The sequence below is a fragment of the Heliangelus exortis genome, chromosome 4 (assembly GCF_036169615.1).
Source record: "Heliangelus exortis chromosome 4, bHelExo1.hap1, whole genome shotgun sequence".
Taxonomy (NCBI): Eukaryota; Metazoa; Chordata; class Aves; order Apodiformes; family Trochilidae; genus Heliangelus; species Heliangelus exortis.
The window spans coordinates 2,243,052-2,257,969 of record NC_092425.1 but is presented as its reverse complement, the minus strand read 5'-3'; the positions used below and the strand labels follow the sequence as shown (position 1 = coordinate 2,257,969).

Below are 14,918 nucleotides of genomic sequence, written 5' to 3'. Positions count from 1 at the left end.
CCCTGGGCTGGAGGGAGGTGTCCCTGCCCATGCAGGGGGTTGGAACTGGATGAGCTTGAGGATCCCTTCCAACCCTGACAATGCTATGATTCCAAAAAATTCCCAGGGCCTTTGGGTACCATAGATCTCATCCCCAGCCACGGAACAGCAGGCAAATATCAGTGGCCATATGGAGCACAGCTGGTGGCAGCTACTGCCCAGCCCTAAAAGCAGTTCTGTAAATGACTTCCCAGCAGCAGAGCCAACACCTGCCTGTGCTTTCTGTGCCTCATTGTGGGGGCACCGCCTGTGCCACCTTGTACAATGAGACACTGGGGACTGCTCTACAACCAGACACTTGTCACCAGGGTGGATTCCCTGCACAGCAGCCTGGCCTGGCTCTCTGAACCCTGCTTCCCATGGGGACCCTCCACCAGGTGACCCCACACCTGCAAAAAGCAGCACAGAGATAACAGAGACACATCAAAAAAAAGCTTCCCCATCCGCCTCCCCGCACAGCAGACCCGGTGGATCTTTAATGAGTTTGAAGCCCTAAAAGGAGATCTTTGTGTCCTGGTACTGCTTGAGCCTCCACAAAGGAGATGAAAAGGAGGAATAAAACATCTGAACAGCCCAATCTGGTCTGAACTGCAGGCACTCATTATGGCAGGGACAGATTTCTCCTGGTTCCTCCTCCGTCCCCTCCTCCTCCTCAGTGGTGGCAGCAAGAAGCCTGACACTCCAGTCACAGGATGTGAGTGTCACACAGAAGAGGGACAGCTCCTGGGTGGCAGACGTTTAGGATATGGCATCCAAAGCCCCAAAGCAGCCAGCAGAAACCTGGAGGGACAGATTGAAACCACTCCAATGGCCCAGCTCCTCACAACTCTTCCGTATAGCCTGGAATTAGCTCCAAGCAGGCAGCTTTACCCCATGGCTTCAGTCAGGGTCCAAACATATTCCCTTCTCCAAAGCTCCTGGGAAATGGGACTGGTGTCCTGGAGGATGGATGGGTCCCCATTGTGTGGGGCTGCTGTTGCAGTGTGCCACAGTGAAGAGCCTTTTCCATGCCTTTTTTTTTTTCCCCAGGTTTGGCACTTGGCTGTAACCTTGTCTTTGAGCCCCCTGGCACAGGATTTCAAGCCATCCCCTCACAAAGCAGCGTGGCTGGAACCCATTCCAAGGGCTGAGCAAAAAAACATTTGATGTTTGTGGCTCTGAGATGGTTTTGTCCTTTAAAACTTGAGAAAAGTTTCTTCTGTTTTTTTGGGTTTTTGGTTTTTTTCCCTTCAGATGGAAACAGTAATGCAAGCTAGGAAAAAATGTCATTAATAATACAAACTGGGGGCCCTTTGGGAGAGAATTTTAGTTTTGAAAAGTGACTACTCTGCATGAATATGTCATGCCATCAGAAGTTTATCTAGATTTTCTTGACTCTTCACATATGCATATATATTTCCCATATGCCACACATGGGCCCCTTTCCTTATTTAATCAGGGTTTAAATGTAAGTGCATACGTAAATTAGAAGAAATAAATAGGTATTCATCCATTCAATAGGCATTTTTCTCAGACAAAAATGTTTTCCTTCAGATATTGGCTTTCTTCAGGGTTTTTCTTGTCTATTTTTAATTTGAAGGTACTTCTCTTATGTTTTATTCACTTGTTTTCATTAGGTAAAGGAATGCCTTGGCATGAAAACCTGCTCTGAATCCACTGCCTGCTTGACAGATACATACAAAGACCTGAAACATGAGAAGTGGATGGTTGCAAGAAAAAAAAAAGATAAAAAGGAAAAAAAAAACACCCCACACAGAAGAAAGAAATTAAAGCCAACTGAGGGGCATGTATTAACACTGTGTGAGTGCCATCACATGCATTGGCTCCTAGGAGCAATGCACACAGCATCTTACTTGACAAGCTAAGACTGACAGAGCTCAACAATGCATCTCTCCTGCCTTCTGAAAAGGTAGGGCCCTCCTTTTTATCTCTAGATTGATCCTGACCACTTTGCTGCAAGCCAATCCTCCCTGAATTTCAAATATTGAGTGCTGCTCTCAGCCATTGGTCCCACGCTGTAAATCACATGCTAATGTTTCTCTGTCTTGACTGGATGAGAATAAACACAATAATCAGGAAGAGGCCTTGAGGAAGCCACTGCAGCTTTAAATCTCTCAGGGAGCAGCAGCACTGTAGGGAGAAGAGGCTGATAAAGCAGATTAAGGGAATTCTAAAAAATTTAAAACCCGCTCCTTCCTGGGCCACGCAGGCTCTGCCCAAGGCATCATTCCTAGGAAAATTAGGCTGCTGGGAAATTTATTGCAGGGGTGCAGAATTTACATTTCAATTTCTCTTGCCACAGCCCAAGCTGCAGTCACATCCCCTCTTCTCTTCTCTCATGGCCCTCTTGGGGAGGTGCTAAAGACAACCACAAGCCCCTCTGCTGAAAGTTTAAGGAGAGCAAGCCTGGCCAGGCTCACATTTTCACCCCTGCAGAAAGAAAGTAGAATCCTAGAATAATTTGGGTTGAGAGGGAGCTCTAAAGATTACCCAGTCCAACCCCCCTGCAGTCAGCAGGGACACCCTCAACCAGATCAGGTTGCTCAGAGCCTCCTCAAGCCTCACCTTGAATATCTCCAGGGATGAGACCTCCCTGGGCAACCAGTTCAATTGTTCCACCACCCTCATGGTAAATTTTTTCCTCCTAACATCTGATCTAAATCTCATTTTCTCTCATTTAAATCCATTAGCCATCATCCTATCACTCCAGGACCTTGCAAACAGTCCCTCTCCATCCTTCCTGTAGGGCCCTTCAGATACTGGAAGGTTGCTGTTATGTCTCCCCAGGGCCAAAGTAGTTGATTTTAAGGTTTTTTTAATTAACAATAAATTAAGCTCAAGGGGTTACCTGAGAAGAGGAAGCACAAGCCAAGGCAGGCAATGATCATCTCCAGTTTTGCAGAAAAGGACCTACCACCCTCTTGCAGGAGTCAGTGGGGCTCTGCTGGACTCCACAGCCAGATACACCCTGATGATGGCCCAGGAAATGCTGAACTGCTTCCATCCCAAAGGGTGGTAAATACTGAAGATGTAGCCTGAGGAACTGAAGAAGAGGAAGAAGAAAAGAAAGCAGAACATTTTGATGAGAAAAAAACCCCACAAACAAACAACAAAACAACCTTTTGCACTAGTAAATGAAGTATAACTTGCACCACCTCTGAACTATGATGAACTGTTCTTAGCATTTGAGTTACATTTCCCTTAGAAAGCCATGAGGGGTTCTGACCCTGGATTAAGGGTCCCTCCTGACACTGAACTAGGAAGTGCATATGGAAACAGAGCTGTCCAGGGTGTCACAACCTTAAGGTGAATGATGGGGTGAACAATAGCTTGAGGTGGAAGCGTGGAGAATAAATGTTACTGCTCAAAAAGCTGCTGAATTTCCTTTTGAGAGACTGATCATCCTGCAGGCTTCTGCAGAAGCAGCTTTTGATTATCATTGCTGATGATATTAGAAGACATCTCTGGAGTCTGTCCTTTAAAAAATGTTTCCCCAGTGCTACTTGAAAACATATGGGTTGGGAACTGAAGTGAAAAACTGATGTTTTACAAACTCTCTGGGCACAATGGAGGCTTAGAAAATGAAGTGCCTGATACTGGAGATGCATTTTGAACAGACTGTATAAAAACTCAAAATACTGGTAAATGTAGATGAGAAAGGAAGTTGGGAAAAGCAAAGGGACTGGCTAAAGAATCAGGTGAGAAAAGATGGATCAGATCTACATTTGGGGTGAACTGGAGCACCTCCACTAGCTTGGGTGGATCTATTTTGACTATCCTGAACTTGCTGAAGAGCTAGAGGTATACTAGCACCTTAAACACATGAGCAGGCCATGTCTGGCAGAGTATTTTCAAATGCAGTAGTGGGATGGGCAAGTAGTTTTTGGGGCAAGTGGGTTTTGAGGTAGTAGGATGGGCAAGCTCAGAGTGCCATTGGGAAGGGAACAGTTTTGAGGGGAAAGGAACACAGGCAGAGCCAGTGTCAGGTATTTTGCCAGAAATGCAGAGTGATGAAGAAGTGGCCTCCTGGCTTCAAAGGAGCATCTACTGTGGGTATTGAAAAGAAACAGGAAGGGAAGAAGAGGGAAGAAATGGAAAGAGGAAGGGTCAACACCTTGGTTGTCCCAGGCTTTTTCAGTCTGGTTTGTTGGGAGACTGGGCCACAGTTACAGTATGTAATACAGACATAATACCTAGAGAAAATTTCATGCCCTGGTTCTTATCTGTACAATTTAAACCTCTTTCTAAATAACATACACCAACCTCCAGAATAAATTAAAAAGCATTATGCTGATAAAACTTCAGTGTATTCATTGGGAAAAATGCTGGCGTTCAGCAAAGGAGAAATCTAGGTGGACTTCATACCATCAGCTCCACCACCTGTAGAAAAATTAACACATTCTGGCTGCTGCAGAAGAGCTTTTGATAAACAGCTACTTTGGCAAAGTGTAGAATCACTGAATCTCTTAACTGGGCATGCAGCTTCTGAGCCCCCACCAGCAATTAATTATTTTCATTTAACTGAAGCAGGAAAGCATTCCATTTCAGTGACTTTCTGCTCTACCTTTTTTGCTTTTAGGCATCACACACATATCCACAGAAGGGTCAGAAGTTTTACCAGACAAAGGCTACAGAATTCCTTCCTCTTCCAAATTGCCAGATACTGAACTTCATGAGGTTTCTCTGTGCTCTTAAGAAAAAAGGTAAACTGCTACTGAGGTTGGCATCCTTCTGCACCAGTATGGGCAAGCTCTCAGTCAGCTCTAGATCTGTGAAAAAGCAAGATATTCTCCTCCCCCTGCCTCCCAGGAATGAGCTTTTAAATAGCAGAATTTCTGCTGTACAGTAGTTACAGTCTCTGCTGAAGCCATAAGGTTCTGCAGCAACCTAAAGAAATGGTAGATCCTGAGACAGCTTTCATCTTTAGTCACAATCAATTAACATAATCTATATTTCAATTTTCCCAGGCCCTCTTTATACTCTGAGCTTAACCTCTTTGCCCAAATCCAACATAGCTAAAAAACAACTGATACCACTTCTCAGCTCTTACACAAATCAGGACAAGTTTTGCATTTGACCACACACACAAAAAAAGCTTAATTTCAGTGACTTGAGGTGCTAGGGTTTTTCCAGATGTGACTCAAGCCATGGTTTCCTGTTGAAATAAGCTTTTATCTTTTATCCAAGGCATAGATTGCATGATGAGAAAATTCAAACTGTTTTATTCTTGACTATGTCTAATTAAATGGAACAATAAAAATCGTGATCCTTTATGACCACCAAGCAATTAAGTGACCTGGTAATAGGGAATCCAGTCAGTCTCTTTCCTTTGAAAAGAGAACTGAAATAACAGAGGCGCTGTTCTTTGTCTGCTCTGTGTGTACTGGAGAGGAGGCAGAGAAGGAAGAATAGGAACAGGATAATACACAGTCAGAAAAATCCTGGCCCTGTTGCAAATGCTGAATTTTTTCCCATTAACTTCCCTAAGGGAAGAATTTCCCCCACTGTGTCACACCTTCTAGGATGGCTTCATAAACAAGCAAGCAAGCAAAAAACAGAAAAACAAACAAAAAAAAACCCCACATTATATCTACTATGATTAATAATATTCCCCAAATTGTTCATCTAAAAAGTCACCTGAGCATATTTTGCTGTCTTCTTCTTTTTCTGTGACAACTGATGAAAATTTGGTTTGTTTCCTTCTCCCCAAAGTGCCATAACCATGATCTGCCATTGGGCTCCTTTTGAAAAGGAAAAAAAAAATAACTAGAAACAAATCCATCTGGAATAAAATTAGTTTGCTGCATAGGATTTGTCTAATTTTCATTACTGCAAAGAATCAACTTCCATGGATGGAAAAAGATGAAAACAAAAGCTAAAGAGCAAGAGGGTTTCAGGCAGAAGGTCCTTCTACAGTAGCCAAACACTACCTGCTTTGACAACACAGTTGTTAAAGTTCCTGGTTTGGGTTTGTATTTTTCCTTGATGATGGTGGCATTACTAATTCCCAAAAGTGACAGACTTCAGAGTGTCAAAAGAATTTGGGCCACAGTGGAAAAAATAGGAACTTAAGCCACGCAGAGCAAACAGAGAGATTTTAATGTGTTTAGATTTTAAATCCTTTTAAGGGATAGCATTGCAGGCTTCAAGTGCCCTTGCAAATCATTAATGATAATATGAAATCCCAGCAGAATTATAGCAGCTATTTCACCATAAACTTGGCCATCCAACCGTGTAACAAGAGCCCTTTCCACCTCTGAGTCATTACAAAAAAATTGTCATCTTTCCACCAGTCTAGCAGGGGAGCCTGATCACTAGGAGAGTGACCTACACTGGCTGTATTTTTTACTCAATATACAGTTAAAAAAAAAAAAAAAAAAAATGACCAGACAAATTCATACAAGAAAAAGTTTCCAAGGACTATTAAACATCTCAGTAAGTTGGTGAGCTGCAAACAGTTGCTGGCTGGAAAAGTCCTTGGAGGGAGCATCCCTGAATGCCTGTCCTGTTCTCATGCTTCCTAGGCACCCAGTGCTGGCTGCTGTCAGCTCCTTCTGGACTTGTGCTCAAGACAGCAGCTTCAGAGGAAGATCATAATCACTGGTCTGTCTATTTTTAGATGTTCTAATTCTGGCAGAAGGCCAGAAGTTGAAACAGCTTTGGTATTATCTGTCATCTCCAGACAGAGAAAAGGGCCATGAATTCAGCAGAGGGGGAGATAACATAGGTACATCAGAATGCATTATTATCCACAGTGTTGCCTATTGCCAGTTTCATTTTTAATGCATGGCAAAGGTCAGGATCTTTAGGTAGTTCAGGCATCCCAAAGGGTGATAAATAATCAAGAATTCACCTATTCAGCATGTAGATGAAGCCATCAAGACAGACTCTTGGCATGGTGCTAGCACTCTCTCATCTGCATTATGCATTTGTTTTGCCAAAGAAGATTTGTCTGCCACTGATTGATGGTGGACTGAAAGAAGGTGGCACCTTTCTGTTCTTCAGCTGAAACACACCTCATGGTAATTCATGAGTTTCTGCCTCCTACTGAAAAGAGCTGCCTTTGGTCACTGGGAAACAGCAAGAATATTTTTATTTGAGAATATCTTGGTGGCATTCCTAGGGGAAAAAAGAAACCCCACCATCCAGATCTAAAAATTTTTATTTTCAGTTGAGAAGAGGAAGGAGTGGAATGAAAATACCAACAAATATGGAGGGAAAAATGGGACATTTTTACACAAGTTTGATCTAATGGGCATCAGACTAGACACTCTTTGCTGGATCCTTTAAGATCACTTAATCTCAGGTAGAGGAAATTACATCTACCACTTACTTAGTGAGCAAACTATCACACAAGTCCTGCAGTGCACTGGCTTTTGTTTGGTCTCCAGGACCATTAAAACATAGTTAAGGACCACAGTTAAACATTTTAGTTAAAACCTTTTAGATGTGCTCTAGAAGAACCTGCATGCTCTAGATCCTAGACAAATCTGGCATTTATCACATGATGGGAAAAGAGAAAAAGATACACCACACCAGACAAAATCCTGGGAATTTTCAGAGAAAGGTGCAAAGACTCCTGTCATTTTGGCCCTACAGTTTTATTCTGGCTAGATTGGTGTTACATCACCTCCTTACATCATCATTGTTGAGCCTTTCTCTCCTCATAAGGTTCTGTCTAGAGCAGTTTGGATTTCTGTTCCTTAGAAGAGTTTTTAAAGCTTGCCACCTTCTAAATTTATTGATGTTTCTGTGTTGTGGGATGAGAGGTGGTGGCCAGAGATGTCCAGCTGAGCTTCTCCTCTGCCTTTCTTGCTTCTCCTCTAATTCCTTTTCCACGTTGGGCTGGCAGAGCCTGAGACAGTTGCACTTCAGGCCACATTGCAAGACCTGTCTATTACTCTGTCCTTTGCCAAAGAGGCTGATTTGAAGGGGTGTGAATTTTTGCAAGGTTTGGAACTGTTGAATTGACTTTCCTGTCACTTTCACTACATTTTACTTTCCCTGGGTTTCAGCACTGATGGAAATATCCTTATAGTCTATGATAGGCACTTGCTATAAATAGCATGTTAAGGAAATGGAAATGTTTTTTAAAATTAAGAATCCTCCTAAAGTTTTAAAAAGATAGATGCTGCATGTGATGAACCAAAAAAACCACTGTATTTTTGGCAAGAGACATTTAGTACAAAGGAAAACTGTAGAGTTTAATTGGCTCCTTGGTATCAGTTATCATGGTATTTGCCAGTAAGGGCAACATTATAATTTGTAGAATTAATTAATGATCTGGCATATGATTTTGATTCATTAATGTTTAAGCCAGCTAAGTCTCAATTATCCTCTGGACTATTTATTTCTTAACAAGCTTTTAGCTAATGTGATTTTTTTAAATATGAAAATAGGTCTTAAGTTGCCTTTAGGAGGTGGCAATGCTTAAACACTTCTCTATAAAATAAAAGAACCTTCATATTTTTTTGTGCTATTACAGCTATGTTCAAAATTAGACTTAGGGATTTGCAAGGTATTCACTAGTATATATTATATTTATATGTACCTGGAACCTGACTTCAATTTAATCTTGATTAAAAAATGTACTGAGTTGGAAACTCTCTAATAAAGGATGCCTAAATCATACTGACCCAGAATAGCTCACTCAGTCAGACAGTTAGCAAATAAGTGCACAAGCAAGCAGATGATACCAGAATTCAAAATTAATTCTATTCTCAGAGGAGGCACAGATGAGGAGATAGCATCCAATCCTATCTGCAAAGGTGTAAATCCAGAGTAACACCTTGGCTAAAGCCTCCTTACCCTGAATTTGATTGCTTATCCTGCAAATGATCAGAATTGGACTCTTCTGTGCCCAAGGCTAGGTTAAAGTAGCTGAAATTTCCAGTACTACCTTTATGACATTTTTGTGATGCAACTGGAAGTCTCTACTGATTTCCAGGTATTTATTATTTATAACTAATCCATTTACCAAAGTAATTTAAAAACCCCTGAAATATTCTCTAAATGGCTGGTATTTTCAAAAGTTCAATCACCACATCCTTTAGGAAAATCTGCCCAATGGAGTTCTCTTTTGCTGCAATTGTCTAATGATAGGAGGCATTCAGAAACTGCATACCTTTGATTTGGGATTTTTCAGACACCAGTTCCAGAGCTGATCTGAGTTATCTTGGGAAGAGACTTCTATTGCCAGGCTCTTAGGTGATGTTCCATTATTGCATCTTGTCCCCACTCTCATCAAAACTGAAATGTATAATTACAAATACAGGTAAACAAATGAATCATGGATATTTGAACCAAATAATCTTAGTTAATCACTTAATTACTGAGATATGTTTTCAAAGTACCTTCCGAAAGCTCTCAGCCATTATGTAAATGGCAGAAAATACAAAATTAAGCCTTTGGTGTTGCAGCATCTAAAATGGGTTCATCACCTCTTGAAATCATGCTTCCTTTTCCTAAGAGGTCATTCAGTGGCCTCCCAACACCTGCTTTGCCACGAAATACCATTGGCACTGATGCAGTTATTCTTAGTTTATACTGCTGTGACATCAGATAGAGGTTTCCCATAAAAAAAACAACCCTAAGGTGCACATCTAAGGACAACTTCCTTCTCATTTATAGGTCAGTCAGTATAAGCTCTTCTCAGCTCAAGCTGGGCAGTCAGTCCTCAAAAGGAGGACATCCAATGGAGTGAGCTGCAACCCAAGGAGCTGTGAGTGGAACCAGCTCCCAAGTGGCTACCCCAAACCTACTGAGTGAGGACCCCAAGAGTCCTAAGCTGTCTGTGTTTGGAAAACCAAAACCTGTTTGTCAGAATCCTCTGGCCCACTGATTCTGCTCCATGATGCTCCAGGGACACAAAGCAGCCCTAAAAAAAGCAGCTTGTGTGCCTGGCACAGAACTCCTGGGTGGTCACAAAACCTGCTAGAGGAGACATGTCAGATGTAACAAAGAAAGTCAGTCACTGGGTACTGAAACACAAGGAAAAATTCAAGTAACCTGTGTTGTTATGGCCAGAGTTCCTCTGGGCTGAGGGCTAGATGGAGATGGTTGAGCTCAGCCTACAAAGCCAAAGCTGGGCTGCTGGTAGCCCAAGCTTCCTCATCTGCTTTGAGGAGAGGACTGAACTGAGAAATCAGAGCTGCCTCGATCACTCTTAATTGAACGAGGAAGGAGGGGAGGCTTGGGAAGATCCTGTGAGGTGAGGCTGAGGGAGCTGGGGGTGTTGAGGCTGGAGAAGAGGAGGCTCAGGGGAGACCTCATCACTCTCTACAACTCCCTGAAAGGAGGTTGGAGCCAGGGGGGGGTTGGGCTCTTTTCCCAGGCAACTCTCAGCAAGACAAGAGGGCACAAGAGGTCTCAAGTTGTGCCAGGGGAGGTTTAGGTTGGACATGAGAAAGAATTTCTTTCTGGAGAGGGTGCTCAGCCATTGGAATGGGCTGCCCAGGGAAGGGGTGGATTCTCCATCCCTGGAGCTATTTCAAAAGAGCCTGGATGTGGCACTCAGTGCCATGGGCTGGGAACTGCAGCAGGAGTGGAGCAAGGGTTGGACTTGATGAGCTCTGAGGTCCCTTCCAACCCAGCCAATTCTATGATTCTATGATTCTAAGAAAAACATGTAAAGCTTAAAAAGTTGCAGCTGCCGTTCTCTAATGGAGTCTGGGTTCCTCATGAACGGTGGAATAGTTAGGCCACCTGGTGGCAAAGAGCAAACCAGCAACCTTTGCAATTTCCAAGCCACAATAAACACCCTGAGGACCGGGGAGTCTGGCCAATTCCTGCCTGACAGCAAAAAGTCTCCATTGTAACATCTTCCACTGCAGCCAGCCTCTCCTCCTTTGCTTCTCCCAGCCAATCTACTCACCAGAAGTGCTGCAAAGCCTGATACATAAATGGAGAGTGAGTGGAAGATGCCAAACCTGCTGGTGAAGTCATTCTTCAGAAGTGCTTCTAAGTACTCATCTTTACTATCTAAGAATTTAGCTGAGCTGGGCAGTCGTATATTGCCAGAGGGCATTCACAAATGGGTTCAGTACAGCCAAAAGAACATTAAAAAAATATTTTAAAAGTAATTCTTCCCAAATAAAGAACTGCCAGCTGTTTTGCCCAGTTCTGTTCACCTCTACCCTCCTGAGCATTGCTCCAAGCTGCTGTCTCCTTGCTGTTCTTCCCTGATTCCCTCACTGCGTTCCCTAACACTTGAAAACTCACCAGACTTGTGACTCACATTTTAATCTTATCCAAGTCACAATGTTTATTTCACAGGATGCCCAATTAAACAGTAATTCAATCTGCTCTGGAGTTGTTTCCTTCCCCTCTGGTGATTAGTATAGCCTGAATAATGTAGGAAGCACAGAAAAGAAAAAAAAAAAAGCAGTAAACAACTCGGGTGACATTGGGAGACCAAGCTCCAACTTTTCCCACTGAAAAAGAGGGTAAAAAGGCATGCACAAAAATGGTAGCATGGATCATCATTTCTAATTTTCTCTGCTTTGGAAGAATGGAAGGGAAAATTATGCTGCCTTAGCATGACTTATGGACTTTCTCTTTAAGCCTGGGGAAACTTGAGCAGGTGTGGGGCTGTGCAAGCCACACAATGTGAAAGAAAATCTCTGGCTCCATTTTTCCCTGTCACTTCAAGTGCCTGCTAGTGCCCTTCATTTGAAGCCAGTGTGAGAACACCATGCATCTTACCTCCAGTGCAAGTGCTGCAGGTCCATGCTCTCAAAGTGAAGGATCAGACTCCTGCCTATCACTTGCTGCAAGCCAGTGTCCAGAAGCCCTACAAAAAAAAAAAAACAAACCCTATTGACTATCAGCTTGCTGATAGACTGAAGTGGATTTTCATCCTGGCACAGACCTGCATCCTTTCTCAGCTCTTTCTTTTCATCTTCACACAGGAATGTCAAGTGCCATCTGATGCATGTAGATGTAACTCCCCTTGTTATCTGCTCCACAAGTGGCCTCCTCCAGCACCCCAGGCTCACACTGGAGGCACAGAAATAGAGGTCGGGTTGCACATAAAAGCAAAGGCTTGTTTTCCAAAATAAGAAAAGAAAATTTAACCAGATAGTTCAGTGTTACTTGGTCTTTAAAAAGCAAGCAGAGGAAAACTTCTTGTGGAACACTAAATAGAGAAGGTGTGTAGGAACACACCTCAGAGCTACCTTCCTTTTCTCAGCTTGTACAACTGCTAAGGAAAAGGCAGCTTGGAGCTGAATATTGCCCATCAGGGGAAATGCCTGGGCTGCAGAATGGCCTTGTGCTCACCAGAGCAAACTCAGAGCTGATGGCAAGCAGAGGCAGCTCTACCAAAGCCTCCTGCTCTTTACACAAGCACTTAAAACGTGCCACTGCTTCCTTCCTTTACAAAGCATCTGGCACTGAGCAGAGGCCAGGTGGTGCCTCTGCTTTTCTGTGTGTGCACAGAGACAAATCACAAGCAGTGCTTCACAGGGGGCAGCTGAGGGATCACAAAATCACAGAATTCTCAGGGAAGCTCATCCAGTTCCAACCCTCCTGCATGGGCAGGGACTCCTCCCACCAGATCAGGTTGTTCAGAGCCTCTTCCATCCAGCCTGGCCTTAAAAATTTCAGGGATGGGGCTTCCACCACCCCCCTGGGCAACCTGTGCCAGGGTCTCACCACCCTCATGGTGAAGAACTTCTTCCTAACATCCAATCTGAATCTACTACCTCCAGTTTTAATCCATTCCCTGTGCCATGTGTCCTGCAGAGCCAAGGAAACCTGTGCCAAGGACCGTGTGTCTCACTGCCATGTCATGGGGCAGCTCTCTTAAGCCAGGTGATGTTTCCAGCTTGCCAAGGGAGTAATTTTTGTGGTTTAGGAAGCAACATTTTCATTTGAGCTCCTGCTGTGTTCTCCTTATTCCAGGCTGGTGCTACCAGAGCTCCTCACACACTGCCCTGTGCCTGCCTGGCTTTTTTTTTGTCCTCTGTGGGGGGAGAAGTTTGGCACTTGACTTTGAGTTGGAACACTGTAAAATTCTTCCCGAAGAAATTTTTAATGTGCTTTGCTGAGACTTTCTAAAAAAAAAAAAATATATATATATATATAGATTGTGATAATTAAATTTCCCTCTGAGTGATTTCTTTGATAAATGGGTCTAGTTAGGACTTTCAATTAAGCACCAGGCCCTGCTGTGAAGTCAGACTGAGCTTCTTGTTGCAGGCATTTATTGCCTCATTTACACAGAGACAATCTGAATTATTTTACACTACACTGTTTTCTTTATCTGTCTCTTTTTACACAGGTATTAGAATTCCTATTAACCCTTCTATCAGGGAGCCAATTGACAGACAATATTAATTATTTTGGTATGGTTTAAATAAGGCTCATGAAAGCATGGTACTTGAAATCTTGTCCATACTGCAGCCCTTTGCTGCATAAACTCACATGTAAAGTGGGGAAGAAAACACACTGACCACAAAGACAATGTTTTGATGGAATGTGTGGTCCAAAATTGTGAATAAATGGTTAAGTACTGCTTGGAGAATATCAGGGGTGCACTCTGCCTTTAAGGCTGCTACGTTTAAAAGTTCTGTCCATGCACTTGAGCAAAGGTTTCGTGGTTATTTTGAGTGCAGTTGGAAGTATTTGAGATACACAATTTCTACCTTTTCTTATTTGCTTTCTTTTCCTAGTTGCTGGCATTAATGGTTACAGAAAAATACCCATATGACTGTCAGTCACTGCTGTAGCCATGAAGAATGAGAGGTCCACTCATTTAATTAAAAAAGCAAGAGCCATTCAAAAGAAGATCTTTTGTTTAAAAGACAAAATCCACAACTAGACACCATTCACTGTCACAGATAACAGAGAAGGTCTACTAGGCTTAGAAAATGGTTTTAAATTTTTATGAGTGTTCTGAAAAGCTGTCCACAGCTATGCTAGCTAAGATGAAATTGTAAGGTTTACCAGCTGATGTGCTTCGAGATATAAATCAGAAACTAATTGTCTGACATTAGGGAAAAACATGTTTTTATCTCCTCCCACACTACCTCACAAAAAAGATTTCTATTTCTTTATAGTATGTCTGAATCTATGTAATGAGAGTATGTACATTCCTAATTACACTGTTGAGCTTCATTTTGATACAACCAAGGAAATTTGTTTCCCAAATGAAAGTCAGTCAGAGGCACACTTTAATTCTTCTTAAACTAAACCTTTTTTTGGGAGGTGGGAGGATCTCCAGAGGGTCTCTGCCATGTAAAGAAATCCTACTGTCTGTCCATATATGAATCCAAGCACAGTCAGACCTCAGATTGCACAGAGCAAGGGATATTAAATGAGTTGTGACTACTGCAAGCTGGAATAATTTCAATGCAGTTAATGTAAAGCAAAGGACATGAACTCATTGCTGAGAAATTAGGGTTTGTGGATTACTGAGGTATGACTGTAAATCCAAATGTCACAACCACCACCACCCTCCTCCTTCTCCCTTTTTCCCTTTTTTTTTTCTTTTCTCTAACATAGAACAGCAAACCCCACGCTTCTAATGCAGATTTGTTATGGTCTGGCATATCTAATTTGTCCAACTGGTAAGACAAAGATGACTGATACCAAATAATCCAAGTGTACATTTTAAAAATCCAAATGCTACTTTAAATGTAAAGTCACAATGAGAACACTGTATGGTTAATATTTATCTAGCATCCTCTCTCTCTGAGCCACATCTTGTCCTGTAGGTCTGTGCTGCTAAAGTGGTTCATGGGAATGATGTGCATGAGTCCTTTTGCTAATGGGAGCTGTGTGCATAGAACAATTTAGCTGTTAGTGCTCTGAGGAGAAGAGAACTTGAATAGCAGGGGCTTGGAGAGCAAAAGAAAAAGAAAGATGCTAAGGGCATT

The 14,918-nt window shown here is 42.6% G+C and overlaps 1 long non-coding RNA gene across 1 annotated transcript; it reads right to left on the bottom strand.

The window, feature by feature from the left end:
* Window positions 1-578: 578 nt before the first annotated feature.
* LOC139795682 (uncharacterized) lies at window positions 579-9,267 on the bottom strand. Its single transcript, XR_011725644.1, has 3 exons — window positions 9,164-9,267; window positions 2,888-3,074; window positions 579-819 (listed from the first exon to the last, which is right to left on the bottom strand). It is a non-coding gene; the product is annotated as an uncharacterized lncRNA (long non-coding RNA).
* Window positions 9,268-14,918: the final 5,651 nt, after the last annotated feature.